General features: G+C 34.7%; 1 protein-coding gene across 1 annotated transcript in view; it reads right to left on the bottom strand.

The window, feature by feature from the left end:
- The window catches only part of MGAT4C (MGAT4 family member C), a 1,006,121-nt gene that overhangs the window by 716,918 nt on the left and 272,796 nt on the right, over positions 1–16,407 (bottom strand). The window lies entirely within an intron of this gene.

Genomic DNA, 16,407 nt, shown 5'->3' with positions numbered 1-16,407 from the left:
GCTGCCTTTGGCTCAGGTTATGATCCCAGGGTCCTGGGATCAAGTCCCACATCGGGCTCCCTGCTGGGCGAGGAGCCTGCTGCTCCCCCTGCTTGTGTGTGCTCTCTCTCTCGCTGATAAATAAATAAAATCTTTTAAAAAAATGCTCTCCGATTTATATGTCAGGTATTCATCAAACCTCTTGCTAACATTAAACAACTTTTGCTATTAATAACAGCTAAAAAATATTTGGAATTAAATGGCAGAGTCTATCTTGGCAACTATGCAAACTATTTCATTTAAGCTTCACAAGACAGTTACAGGACAGGCTTTATAAATCTTAAGGCTCTTTGGTCACAATGAAACACAAAACCTGATCCAAATTTGTTTAAGCAAATAGGACATTTATTGGCTCACACAAATGAAATTTTGTGGAAGAAAGTTGTGGTAAAAGGCTTAAAATCTATAAACAATAATTACACTTTCAGCTTCTCACTCTGAATCTCCCCTTTTTCATAAGTTGTCATTATCTAACCCCTTCATCATCACAGGATGACTACATAAGTCCAACTGAACATGCTACTAACTGAAAGTCTAGAGGAAAGAGACATTTCTTATCCCTCAACACTTTGAAGTCATTCATCCAAACAACATTTTGGCTTGATTCTCACTGTCTAAATTGGATGGTATTCATTTCTGACACAATCAGGATGACATGTGCTGATTGACTTGCACAGGTTGTAACAAAAACTGTGTGCATAGTAATAATAAACATCACAATCACAATAATAGCAGTGATCATTTATAGTATTTACTTTCAAATTCTAATGACTCAGACTAGATTAATTTAAAGATTTTCACAATAACCATAATACATAATGCACTATTACTATTCACATTATATTGATGAGAAAATTGAGTCACAGAGTGGTTAATTGACTGACAACATTCACACAGATGTCAAGTGGAAGAGATGGAATTTGATTAGAATTTGTCTGGCTCTTAAGTCTACAAAGTAGCCATTCTACTGTAGTGTCATTCATCCTTTGATAAGATAATAGGGACATTCCTTTACAAACTACATGTGCTGAAAATAGTAGAACGGTGCAACAGAAAATGTGAGGTGTTATTTCCCAGAAGATAAGGAAATGGAGGCACAAAGAAATTAAATAGCTACTCTGAAGCAATTAGCCAGTGAATGGTTGAGCTACAATTCAAACTAGGTCTGAGGGCAGAGCTCAAAGTCCTAACCACTAGAATACGTGAATACATGTGATGACTGTTATTGAATATATCTGTGAACAGATAATGTAGCCAGAATTAACATTTAAAGTGTATTACCTTAATGAATTTTCATTTCTCCCATTAATTATGTTTCTGATAGTCCAAAACCTATTATAAATCTCTCAACCCAGGGAAAAGGAGGGCTGGTACTACCTGGAACAAAACAGCCATGGCTAGATTTAGATTGCAATGGGTAGTTTTGGTTTTGATCCTGTTTCTTTTTTACATGTATACCAAAGCAGTGACCGTGAAATGCAGACTCTGCCAAAAAAGATATGTAGTTTCGCATTTCATTAAATTCCATTAATATATTAAAAGCCAATTCTTTCAAACTAGGTCATGGATTTTTTCCCATAATTTTGAAGGGATATCCCTGACCCCAATAATACTGAGTCACAGTAGGAAAGACATCACGTGTGATGTAGAGAAACCTTTTCCACAGGGAAAGGGGTAATGGTAAACCCAAAACTTTATCAATACCAAGGCCCTACTACAAATTTATAAATTCAATCTCTGAAAATGAAGCCTGGTTGCCCATATTTTTTAAACAGTTACCAAGTGTTTTTGAAAGTTGAGTTAATGTTGAGAAACAGAATACAAGTCTCTTCCCAAGGTCAAAAGCAGAGGAAACTCTCCAAAACAAATATCCAGGACAGCATATGCATCTGAGATCTAACACTATCTTAAAAGGAACAGAGAGTCATAAAAGTTGAGTATTTGTGTATTTTCAAGGAAGATTTTTTTTTTAACTTTAAAAAACAGTGGTACTTAAATTCATAGTTAATTTTTATTTGGTTGGTTTTCTCTTACACATCAGGTGAATATGAAAGTTAAGGACAGGGTGTGGGTCTGAGAGGGAAGAAATCACATATATTACAGATAATAAAAAGGTTTATTTCCCGAGCACATTTAAATGGTAGTATGCTCATACTTTTGAGCCCTAGAGATTATTTTTTATTCTCTGTGCATTTTTCACTTTTTCTTCTTCCATTAGAGCAGTTAGCAATTTATGCTTCTTTGTCTATAGATAGGTTTGTGACTGGGAGGAAAGCAAGTTTCAGCTAAACAGCCCTGTCGTAGCTACTATTTCCAGAAGTCTCAACCCACTGAGGGAATTTTACAAAGTGCTTCTAAGAAACTATTAAGACAGAGAAACACCTTTGAAGGAAACATCAAGTGGGTGAGAATTTACCTAATTCTTGGAGAGGAGCCCAATCTCCTGGCTGGGAAAAAGAGCATGGACTGAGAGTCCAGAAGCAAGGGACACACAGGTTTTGAAGGTCATTAGCAGCACAGTGGAGAGGGGCCAACATGCCTAAATGGAATCAGTGCATGGTGTTTACAAAGAAACCGAGCCATAGCCATTTGGGCTTACCAAAGTGTTGACATTCTTATGTCCGCAGTTGACAGGGAAAATTGCATAAAGCCTCCAGACCTAATGGAAGTCTCACAAGCAACCAAGGCAGTATTTTCTTCCAGATTGGTGGGATCAAGAGCCCGTTTAAAATGAAATCAATTTAAAGAAAATAAGGTCTTATTTATTGAACATCAAGGTACTATTCATACTTGCTACATAAAACATAACTTTAAATTGATGGACTAAGTTTTTAAGCATTCACTAAGATCTTCAAAAACCATTAATTGTTTAAAAAAGTAAATACATAATAAAATGTATGCTTGAGCAAAATTTTGAGAGAGAGGAATGAGACACTTGCACAGAAGAATAAGCCAACACACCTTAGACTTTACTAAGTGATAGGCTGCTATCAGAGATATCATCTGAAAAGAGTAAATCTAGTATATCCATATAAACGTATATTGTCCCTGATATATCTATATCTAGATTTCAAGTCATTGACAGAATACAAAGCCCCCAATTAAAAAAAGAAAAAAAAAACGAAAAAGAAACTTGAGCAAATATATAGACTCAGACAAAATACTGTAAGTTTATGCATTTTAGAAAAATGAAGAAAATAAATACATTTTTCAGGGTAAAATTTAATTGCCTGGAAAGTCCAATAAGGAAGGATCTCCCATTTCTCCAACTTTGAAGTGACTTCAGGCTCGCAACAGCCTATTGTTCATCTGATAGAAAATAATAACTTACCCTATATTTGTCTTCAAACTTTGGAATCTGACCTATTTAATTGGCCACTTTGGCCAGATTTGATTAACACTTGTTTTTTGGGTTTTTTTGTTTTGTTTTTTTTTTGATTAACACTCATTTTAGAGATAATTATGCAAGGTCCATTTTTTAGTTTAATTCCGCTCTGCATTATCTAAAGATGCTACGGCTGTTCAGAGGAGTGTATCATTACTCAGAAGAGAAGTGATTTATTGAGTAATTAAGGCAAACTAAATCTACACTAACTCAGTGCAAATTATAAGTAAATGCTAACTTGGGCTAAGCTAGCTGCTCTTTTTCAAATGTAAAGTACTATTTATATTGTTGCTATTAGTACTTTTAATATTGTTGGGTTTTAATAGAATTTTCTATTTCATTTTAATTTTATGCTTGTTTTCTTGGAAAAAGTAAAAAATACCAAAAATGAATATGGGCATTTTTACTGAAATTAAATAGTGCCAGAAAAAAGCCTGGATGATTTCAAAACTATGAATAAAATAATGATTTAAAATTACACACATGCTCATTTAGTTTCAGTTAAACGTTTCTGAATACACATTTATGAACCTGGCAATGTTTTCTACAAATGTGTAATAAAATTTGTTTTGCTATGACACATAAAAATTCTCACAATTCTATTAATTCAATTTATCTACTTATTAAATTGTGAATAATGTAAATCATTGAATCTTCTTCCATCTGCAACTTAGTTGGTGCCAATTATCTTTTTATAGATTAGGCTGAATTAAAAACTAAAACGTGGGTATAGGCAAATCTTGCAAAAAAGTTGGAAAATTCTTCCACTTATCACTAATAAAAAGCAATGTGAAAATTAAATCAATAGGCCAAGAATTTGGGAAGCAAGTAGGAGATGTATGAATGTTTGGGTTTATGTTTCCATATACATGCAACACCTAAATTCAAACACACATTAAAGAATGCATATACATTTACACAGATAAGTAAATATAGAAGGTATGCCAATATGGTACCATAGTAAAAATAATAAAGTAAATATGTTTGTAACAGAGTAGATTTTTATTTGATTATTTAGAGTTATAGTAGAATTTTGATATTAAGACATCAACATTCTTTTAAGTGTTTACTTTGAATGTGACTGTTCTTTTTAACATTTTATGTAAAACTTGACACTACTTTAAAAATATACTTTAAAATCTACCACAAATAAACTAGGAATTATTTTATATATTCAATTATCAGAAATTTTAATAAAATGAGGATTTAGAAACATTTTATTTATGTTTATTTTCTGAAAAAGTGAACATGTTTAATTTCTTTCTACAGCTTATTTCATTGTTCAGTTATAATCCATTTTCCAAAAACTGGAACTTGACCCAATGTTAATATTTACTAAGCAGTTAAAATCTGGAATACATTGTTACGATACAGATCATTTTGATTCTCCTTTAAAATACTTTTTAAAATCATGACAGAAATTTATTCTTAATAGAAAGTAGCACAAAGGCCATTCATGTTCTTAAATGAAAGATGCCTCTTAAATGTGTGCTTGAAAAAAACCCTCTGAGGGAACGCCGAGATCTTTAATTGTCCTGAAATCTAATAAGTTAAGCTAAACTGCGTACCAAAATCAAAGATTCTCTTTGGTTTGATATGATAAAATGTATCATCAGATTCATAAAGTTTCATTGTTGTGATTATAACTATACCTTGGTGATATAACAGCCAACACCATTTTGAAAATTAGAAATATTCAAAAAAATTAGAAACACTGTTCCCAATGTGACTGTGAACCTTGCTTCAAGAATATACATGATCCAATATTGATTCCACAGTATCTGCTTCTCTTTGAATATTTCTTGCCTTTAATTTACAAAGTATATACATAAGTATGTCCTCTAACCCTCTTCTAACTCTTTAATTTAAACTGTTCTCTAGATTTCAGTTAATAAAAAAAAAGCCTATAACACATCTTCAAATGATATAAAGCACTTTATTAACAACATTTTCAAGTCTGCAGTCTTTGTTCTTTGTATAACCTCTCCTTTGATTTTCTTTATTGTAGTTACTACACCAAGTCACCCTAGCTAGCATCTTGGGCAATCTATTGACGTCTTCTTTTTCAATCTTACAAACTATTGATTGCTAAGTTCACACACCCTTATCTCCTAAATACTCCTGAACCTACTTCATCTTTACTACCATGCCATTTATTTGTTTTCTCCTCATACTCTGTGTATACTTATTTACATATCTTACCCATAACTATATGTAACTACCTACCCCTCCAATTGCTACCAAGGTTAATCATATTATATCTGTCTCAGTCCGTTTGGGATGCTATAACAAAATACCACAGACTGAGTGACTTACAAACAACAGAAATTTACTCCTCACCATTCTAAACTCTAAGTTTGAGATCGGGATACCAGTATGGCCACGTGAGAGGCCCTTTTTTGTGTATCTCAGACTTCTACCTTCACGTGACAGAAGGGGGTAGAGATCTGTATGGGTCTCTTTTATAAAACTCTAATCCCATTCAGGAAGGCTCCACTGTTATGACATAAGACTTCCAAAGACCCCACCTACTAATAACACCACATTGAGTATTATGATTTTGACATATGAATTTCCCATAGTAATATCCTTTCTTACAAAACAGCAATTTAGTGGCTTCCTCCGTCAGAATAACTTCTAGATCCTTTCCAAGAAATATAAACCATCAACAGCTGCATGCCCATGAAGCTGGCCCCAACATGTTATGACCAAATATAAAACTGATTTTATTAACCATAATTCACACATTACATTCCTTTTTAACTTTATTCATAATTCTCATTTTATTCCAATCTTTTAGTTTGTGTTGTTTTCTCTACCACCAATCTTCTTCCCACCTCCCTTGCTGAACATACTTCCTCCTTAATATTCTAGATTAGTATCTGGGGAGGTGTCATTGTGTGAGGAACCATCCCACCCTCCTACCTCTCACACATACAACAAGTAAATAAACCTAGATATTCCCCGGGCTTAATTATGGGCATTTTTTTAAAGATTTTATTTATTTATTTGAGAGAGAGAGAATGAGAGATAGAGAGCACGAGAGGGAAGAGGGAGAAGCAGACTCCTTGCTGAGCAGGGAGCCCGATGTGGGACTCGATCCCGGGACTCCAGGATCATGACCTGAGCCGAAGGCAGTCGCTTAACCAACTGAGCCACCCAGGCGCCCAATTATGGGCATTTTTAATCCAATTCTAAATTTTATTTTGTTATTATTTGTTTTAGAGAGGGAAAGGGAGAGGGGAGAGAGGAATGGGGCAGAGGAAGAGAGAGATTCTGAAGCAGGCTTCACGCTCAGCAAGGGGCTCAATCTCACAACCCTGAGATCATGACCTGCAATTAAGAGTCAGAGGCTTAACTGACTGAGCCACCCAGGTGCTCTTTAACTCAGTTTTATATGAGAGTCTTTTCTGATATATTCTGAACTCCTTTGGGGGGTAATTATTTAATATTTTTTATCTCTGTCTTTTCTCTGCGTAGCATTTTACAGATGCTCAATACATACAGGGCTCTTAAACCTAAGTAATATGTGTAGAAAAGCAGGCAAACTTTGCTTTGCTTTTCTTTAGAGAAAGTGAAAAAATTAATGAAGTATACCATTGTAATAAAGACTCAGTGGTGGAGCTCAGAACACTGGCTATTCTTCAGCATTTAAAAACTGTATTCATTGTTTCTACTTCAACTAGTTTTCATGTTATCAATTGGTTAACATGTATGCAAAGTCTTGAAGAAATGCAAAGGTGAATTAAATGAAATATTTTGTAGAAGTCAAGTTATTTTATTAACTTAAATATGGGAATGTTTGGTTTGGTTTGATTTTTAATGTATATGAACCAAGTGATCTAAGTGTTGCTACAGCTTGAAAAACAAGTTTCATTCAGGAATAGCACAAGCTACTAAACCAGAGTCACCTTACAGGAGGGACCTTTGCTTAAATGATTCAATTTGCCTAGCAGACCTTGCCCAATTAAAATAACCAGTGACAAAATTAATTAACAAAATCCGAATTACAGTAAGGTGAAGTTCAGAATATGAAAATCAATAGGGACAAAGGGATTCGGTTTTTGTAAATGTAGCCTGGATTTTGAGGTAATTATCTATTTATCACTCCTGACACCTCCTTTCTTTTGCCCTCACAAGCACAATCACCATGACTCTTGCTCATTTTACATGTTTTTCTAGTGATTTCTGCTTGTTATAATTTGCATACAATCATTCCTCTTGTAAGTTATATGAATTCAAATTTGAATATAACATTAACAACAATTTGGGAAATATCTGTTATGTTGTTTGATACAAACTTTTAAAAAAGATTGCTTTGTTTAGTCTCCACAGTATGAGATAGTCTAAAGCTAAAGAGATGGTGGTGATTTAAATATAGTAATATTTATAACATCCTTAACACATGTGTCCATATTATAGGCAAACATTAAAAGCCATAGGAAAGGTCACCTAGTACAAAATATGATACACGCTTCACTCTTAAGTAGCTTCTAGGATTGTTCTTTCATCTGAGGTACTCTTTTTGTAATTATTAAAGCTATGTCTGCCTCATAAATAATAGTTTAAAATAAAACTGACAAAATGATAGATTAAAGAGCAGCTGTGAGAAAGCAAGCATTTTCAGCTCTCACCTCTGCAATATGCACACAGAAAATGCATTTTAGAGAATATTCTAAGACAGATTTTAAACATTATGTAAATCTCAAGAATTTTTATTATTGTTCAAAGCAGTTTTCAGTATGAGAACCTGGAGAAATGAGAGTGCTCTCATCTTTATAAGTCTTATTTATTATACTTCATTTATATTTGGTGCATGCTTTCATATTAGATTGAAAGTAAATATGTCCCACAAGGTTCAATTCCACAAAGTTTCCTTTTTCCCTTATATTACTATATTTAAATTATCAGCATGATCTCTTGTTTTCAATATCTCATATTGTAAGAAGTCAGCAAAGCAATCTTTTTAAGAGATTATATCAAACATAACAGACATTTCCCAAATTGTGGCTAATGTTATATCCAAATTTTAATTCAGATAACTTACATGATACAATGATTATATATAGTTAATTACTATTCTGTCTATGGCATACAAAGAGGGAAAACTCAGTCAATATTAGAAGCAAGATTAGAAAGGGAAAGTGAACCATTTACTAAGTAAATATTTACTGAGCAACTAGTACAAGTTATATTAGTGGCAAAGTAAGCAGGGAAGAAAGATCCAAAAACAAACAAAAACAAAGAAAAAACAAAAAATGTAAGCTGCCTAGTAAAGATAGTGAGGGAAGTAGATAATGAAAACAAGAGGTAAAACATATAATACTGGAGGTAATAAATGCTGTGGGGAAAAATAAGGCAAATGGATTATGGGGGTGGGTAGGTATTGCTATTTTAACTGAGTGGTCAGGAAAGGTATCCTTGAGAAGGCATTGTGGGGGCCTAGATGCCAAGAATGGGAGGTAATAAGTCATGCAGCTACTGAGAGAAAAATATTAAAGATAACAATTACAAAGAAGCAAACTGAGGGTTCTAGAGGGGAGAGGGGTGGGGGGATGGGTTAGCCTGGTGATGGGTAATAAAGAGGGCACGTTCTAGATGGAGCACTGGGTGTTATACGCAAACAATGACTCATGGAACACTACATCAAAAACTAATGGTGTAATGTATGGTGATTAACATAACATAATTAAAAAAATTATAAAGAAGGAGATAAGATCGTAGTTGATATATTTGAGGAACATAAAATAGATCTTTATAACTGGAGAGATGTGAAGGACAAGAAAATAGAAGAGAAGGAAATAAAAGAAATATTCAGTATTTAAAAGGCAGCTCTCAGCTTGCTGGGGGCTATGGTAGAGACCAAGCACTTAACCACGGGGCAGTGACTGTACAATCTGGGAAGTCTGTCACACACCAGGTATAACATGATCCACTAAACCATAAGGTTAGGCATAAGCATCAGTAATCTATTATCAAATGGAAATGGTATATGTCGGGAAAACGCCATCAGTTGCCTATCACAGGGAGCAGAAATCCAACACTTCCGCCCACGGCCTCTTGGTATCTGAGTCACCAAGGAAAGCACGGCACAGTCAAGTGCTGGATGGAACAACACCTTCCTCACACCAAGAAGAGACACAGCAAAATCAACATCAGTAGCAGGTGTAGATCCCCTCTAGCCAGTGCGTCCCTCTTGGCAGCTGATACAGGGCTTGCACATACCCGTCTGTGCCACAGAATAAAGAAGCCCATCCTCTTCTCACAGGGTACAGATATGGTAGTGGGGTGAGCCAGGGGTCATATGACAGACACTTCAGTAGAACAAAGGAGGACACACTGAGTCTGGAACAGGGAAAGATATTCCCACACAAGCCTTGATAAGCTCAGCACAGGCAATGAGGACTCTTTTTTTTTTTTAAGATTTTATTTATTTATTTGAGAGAGAGAGAATGAGAGATAGAGAGCATGAGAGGGAGGAGGGTCAGAGGGAGAAGCAGACTCCCTGCTGAGCAGGGAGCCCCATGTGGGACTCAATCCCAGGACTCCAGGATCATGACCTGAGCCGAAGGCAGTCGCTTAACCAACTGAGCCACCCAGGCGCCCGGCAATGAGGACTTTTTATGGGGGGGGTAAGGAAGTGCTGGAAGCCCAGGGCCTTTATTCTCATGTGGCCAAGGAGGGGCTGAAAGGCTGTATGCACAACACTGCCTTTCCCAACAGTATGTTATGAAATCTTGCTAACATAGAGTTTGAAGGCACAACCTAATAAATGGATGCCATGATACTTTTTTCTGCTCTATTCCCATTCTTTCCTAGCTTGTACTCATGGCCTCATGGGGTAATCCCACTTTTGATGGAAGAAGGAATCCATGGTAGCAATAGTAGGAAGTACACGGCCACTGTTTTGCACCCTCATCAAGTGGTGTCTTCTAAGGATTATGTTAAAAAGAAATAATCCTAGTTGGCATACACCAGGCACCATATCTTATTGTCCTCTTGGGTGGAAGGAGAAATGGCCTGACACATGGATCTATGCTGATTCAAAGTTGACAGTTTGACCAGGAGTTCTGGAATTTATAAAAATCAAAACCAGAAATTGGTTATGAGGATGTTTGAGGAATTGGTGTGTGGAAGGACCTCCGAGAGTGGGCACAGATTCTGAGTAAATTCTCTTCTCAGGAACTAAAAGCATGGACTTGTCCTCAAGCTCATCTGACTAGATTGTGTAGTGTGTAATTTACAAATGGCAAAGGCCAGTGCCAAGCACCCACTGTGGCAGCACTCCCCATGGCCATGAGCCTTTCTTTCACCTGCTGGCAGATCGATCACATTATGCCCCTTCATCACTGAGGAAACAGTGAATTGCACTCAGGCGGAATGGAAGTTTATTTTAGGAGTTTTGTATATATTCTCTCACTTGCCCCTGGTTAGTGATATGGGTTGCAAATACCTTTTCCTAGATTGTGGATGGCATATTTCTTTATATATTCTGTGCTTAATTGGACTTTTTATTGAGGTAATTATAGCCTTACATGAAGTTATAAGAAATAATACAGATTTCCTGTGTACACTTTACCCAGTTTAGCACAATGGTACTATTTTGTAAAACCATGGTATAATATCACCACCCAACATCTGATATTAATATAATTCACAGCTTTTATTCAGTATGTTCCAGTTTTACTTGCTTATACTTGTGTATGTGCATATATTTCATTTTATAATTTTATAAAATTTTATCATATGGGTAATTTCTTATGTTCCTCACCACAGTCAAAATCCTGACCAATACCATCAAAACAATCTTTCCTGTTGCCTTTATGTAATAATACTCATCTCCCTTTTGCCATTCTTCCTCCATCTCAACCATCCACTACACTTCTAACTCGAACATGTAGCAAGCACTAATCTCTTCTCCATTTCTAAGATATTGTCATTTCTAAATGTTTAAATGAAATTCTACAGTTGGTCATCTTTTGGAGTTGGTTTTGTCATTTGGCATGATTCCTAAGAGATTCATCCAAGTTGTTCCATGTGTAGACAACTTGTTCCCTTTTATTCTAAGTGCTATTCCATGTATGTTTGTACCACAATTTGTTTAGCCATTTGTCTGCTAGATGCTTTGAAGGTGTATTACCAGAACAGGAAAAAACTGTACCACTGAAGATACATACTTTATCTAAAATTGCACACACAAGAAAAACCTTCTACCATAAATAACATTCAAAAGCAAGAAAGAAGAGAATTAGAATTTCCAAGACTAATAACAGAACTATAATCATCAAGGCCATAGAAAATGTTTTACAAATAAACTTGTAAAATAGTGAATCAAAACAAACAACAAATGTTTAAGTATATAGGGAAATTAAAAAGGCAAAATTGAAAAGGCAGATTTAAAATATTAATGAAGAGGTAAAGCCACAATTTAGCACAGCTTGAAAAGATGATTAACTAAATAATTATGAAAAAACATAGAAGAATAAAAAATGAAAAATCTAAAAGAGTGGTTAAGAGGCATGCAAACTCGAATGAGCAAGCTTAATACCTTAAGAATTAGGAAAATGGAGCAAAGTAATTTTAGTGTAGATAATGATTGGGGATATGCCAGAATTGATAAAAATCTTGCCTATTCAAGTTCAAGAAATGTACAACTGCTCCTGAGTAGGATAAATCTGTATCTAGACATATGATAGCAAAACAAAGAAAAAACAAAACAAAACAAAACCTGAAACAAAAAAGAAAATGTTTTATGAAGAAGGGTATTGTGATCAAGTACATTTGGGAAAAGCCAAGGTGAACAACATAAAATATATTTCTTTATCTCAAGATTTCCAAAACTTTCTTGTGCCAATTAATGTACCTTACTAAATCAACATATAGTAGTCAGAGCAACTCTTATTTGTATTTTAAAACAAAGAATAGGGGTGCCTGGATGGTTTACTGGGTTAAGCGTCCTGGGTGGCTCAATAGGTTAAGTGTCTGCCTTCCGCTCAGGTCATGATCCCAGGTTCCTGGGATCAAGCCTGGCATAGGGCTCCCTGCTCAGCGGGGAGTCTGCTTCTTCCTCTCCCTCTGACCCTTCCCTCTGCTCCTTCATTTTCTGTCTCTCTGTCTCCGTCTCTCTCTCAAATGAATAAATTTTAAAAACTTAAAAAAACAACAACAAAGGATACATTTTTCATGAACGACCCTGCAGGACTAACTTAGAGCTAATTTATTTATTTATTTATTTATTTTAAAAGATTTTATTTATTTATTTGAGAGAGAGAGCACATGAGAGGGGGGAGGGTCAGAGGGAGAAGCAGACTCCCTGCCCAGCAGGGAGCCCGATGCAGGACTCGATCCAGGGACTCCAGGATCATGACCTGAGCCGAAGGCAGTCGCTTAACCAACTGAGCCACCCAGGCGCCCTAACTTAGAGCTAATTTAGAATATCTTCCATGTTTTGCTATAAAACATAATCATAATGAAAATCAATTTTGCACTGTGAAAGCTTTGGATTTAAAAAGTTATTTAATAAGTAACAAAAATGTTTCCAATTCCCCAGTATGAAAAATAGTGCTTAATAACAGCGATTATATAACAAATATAGTATTAAAGCTTTCTACAAAGTTTTGTTTTAAAAACACACACAAAAAACGAGAAAGCATTATTTGAGCATCACCTTTGTGCTGTGAAGATTAGACTATACCGGGCTATTTGGGCACATACTATTTCCACAGGATGCACCTGAGGAAAGATTTTTTTTTCATTCCTTCCTTTTCATTTTTGCTTACTATTTATAAAAACAACTACTAGAAAATTTGAAGTTTAATCAGAGCTTCATCTAGCAAGATTTTAAGAATTAATCTAAACCAAAATAAAGAAATTTTAAATTGAATTATTTATGATCTGTCTCTAATTCAATGTAGAAAATTATAATTTCTTCTATTGTATTATAAGTGGCCAAGGATATAACTCAGTCAGAGAAAGACAAATACCATATGGTTTCATTCATATGTGGAATTTACTAAATGGAACAAATGAACATGGGGGGAAAAAAGAGAGAGAGGCAAACCATAAAACAGACTCTTAACTATGGAGGGTTGTTGGAGGGGAGGCGGGCATGGGGGATGGGCTAAATGGATGATGGGCATTAAGGAGTGCCCTTGTGATGAGTGAAATTCTGCTACTGAAACTAATATTACACTATAGGTTCACTAACTGCAATTTAAATATAAACTCAAATCAAACAAACAAAATATAATATAAACTCAAATCAAACAAACAAAAACGGCAAAGGATATAGTTCCATAACAAAGAGCACAACATTTGGCTCAATATTTCAAGGGTTATTTCTTGCCCATGATCTATCTAATGAGGGTTGGCAGGAGGGCCCCATTAATAATGAACTTTCAGGGATTCAGGATAATAAAGGTTTATTCTCCACACATACAGAATTTCTTAGGCTAGGAAAGAAAAGAAAATGTTGCAATCTGACACCATCAATCAATCCCTCCCACCTTCAATTGACATGTGAGACTATGTCTGATTTCACTGAAAGAAGCTAATCTAGGGACCATGACTCTAAGTAGCAGGAAATTGCAATTAGGCATTTGCCTGGAAGAAGGAAAACCACAATATATTTGAATAGCCCTAATGACCATGATCAATAGCTTTTTAAACTATGTAAGAATTTTAAGATGTTATTCCCAATTTAAATTTTAAAGAACTTAAATAAAATGACATAAATATTTTTCAAAAGTTCCACCAGAGATTGGTTTATGAAAGGACACAGCAGAGATATAATATCTTAAATTTAATAAGGTTGGTTTCTAATTTGAAAGTGGAAGATATTTCTAGGAAAATAGATATACAGTGTGGAAAACTTTAATATTAGGTCATGGCAAAATTCTTTTGGTGACCACTTTTAAATAATTATTATAAATAATTCACCATTTCCTATGCATAGAACATTAAATAGAGCTCCACCAAGTTTGGCTCAATGAATAAAAATACTGATACTGTCCAATGGTGGAATATCCTCAATTATATTAGAACTTTATTGGAGACAAGTAACAAAAAGCAATTCCCAACAAATATGTGAAATCTTTATTTAAGTCATATATTATCTTTGGCAAATCTTAAATAAAGTTAAAATGACAAAATAAGACATTCAAGAAAAATATCATTGTTTAACTGAGTCATTAAAAAATGAGTATGAATGTAATACATGAAGAGAAATTTTAAGTGGTAGGAAAAATCTTAACAGAATATCAGCTCTCAGAGAATCTGAAATTTGTTCTCATGCAGTGATGTACCTGCAGCAAGTATAAAATTGCCAGGCCAGGCACTTTGTAAATGTATATAGGCTGCACTGATGAATGAAAGAAAGAATGGGTAAATAACTGAGAACAAAATGAAGTAAACTTTTTAAATGCAGCACGGAAGAGTTTATTATAGGTTAGTGCTATTTCCCTGCTTGCAGCAGTTGTGAAAAGCTGTAATATTGCTGAGTGCTTTGAGTTACTGGACATTTAGTTTAGTGGTGTATAATCAATATCTTAAGAAATGTTACAAACTATGAAAAAAGTTCTAAATTGTTGCCTTTGATTTTAAAATATAATGAAGACAACTGATCCACACTTGCAATTATATTATCTACCCATTGCTCACTCACTTCAGCTGTCATATGTAAACATAAAGAGCAGAAAGAGTATAGAGTATACCTAGATAAGAGAGGCAAATAGAATTACTGTAAATGCTACTGAAAAAGTCCTCATTATTTTTGATAGTGCATGCAGAGGAAAGCAATCAAAAAAACTGAAAATGCCTTTGAAATTCACAAACCTGATTGAATTATCTATATGTTATTTTTCACCATGAAGCCCCTGGCTCAATCAATGCTATGTTTAAGGCTTAACAAATTTTAGTGAAGATGCTAAAGGGCCTAAGAAGACAAGACATTTGTGGATCAAATTAAGCTGCAAAGAGAGGGCAGGTATTAGCCTGGCTATGTGGTGCTACAAGAAGAGACAGACCTCTCTGTCTAGGTATTAGTTATGTAGTGCTGGTAAGCAAATTAGTTGTAAGGTAGTGTAAACTCTGGATGATCAAAATCTATTCCCCCCTCTATTCTCATACCCTGCCTGTTCCTTCCTACTCACACAGCGCAACACTCTGTTTTTAGAATACATAAAAAGATATTTGCTGAGTAAGTATTTATTAAAATAACGTGTGGAGTAGTCTGTAAAATCACATTTTGCCAAACAGAGCCTATACTTCTTGCAATTTCCCATATATATTCTTTGAGATTAATTCTAAACCCTGGGGTATTTTCCTCCCTATAAAGCCTTTCTCATAAGGTCTCATTTAAAATTTCTTAAACTACAGAGCACTAAAATTTGATAGAAGCCACTTTACAGGGAAGAAAAACCAAACTTTCAGCTATAGTTTATGAATTATTTCAGGAGATAAAGAGAAAAAGAAAAGTTTTAAAAAGAGCCGAATAGATCAAGCACTGAGTGGGGATATAAACTGATAAAACTTCGGAGTAAATAGTAAATTGAAAAAGCATTTTCCTATGCTCACTATTGTAATTCCAAGCATCCTGCTTAGAAAAATGTTTCTGCAAGCTGAAACACATCAAAATGTTAAAAGGAACTTTACTAAAGCCCTGTTTATAGTAGTGGAAAACAGGACACATACTAACTATGCATAAATAGAGCAAGGGATAAAGAACATACACAACATCTATTGACTGAAATACTGTATAGCAATTGAAGGAACCAAATATTACATATATATATATACATGTATGTATGTATGTACAGTAATATTGAAGAATCTCTCGGAAATTACTAAGTGAAAAATGTAAAATAGTTCATGTTACATAATACCATTTAAGTAAAACTGAAAAAAAATAAGAAAAAAAAACCCACAAAGTAATAGTAAGCAAGATGTATTGTCACTGTTATATAAATGACAAAAAAATGGACTAG

The sequence above is a fragment of the Zalophus californianus genome, chromosome 9 (genome assembly GCF_009762305.2).
Source record: "Zalophus californianus isolate mZalCal1 chromosome 9, mZalCal1.pri.v2, whole genome shotgun sequence".
NCBI classification, from domain to species: Eukaryota; Metazoa; Chordata; class Mammalia; order Carnivora; family Otariidae; genus Zalophus; species Zalophus californianus.
The sequence above is the reverse complement of the archived record's forward strand: the minus strand, read 5'-3'. Positions and strand labels throughout refer to the sequence as shown.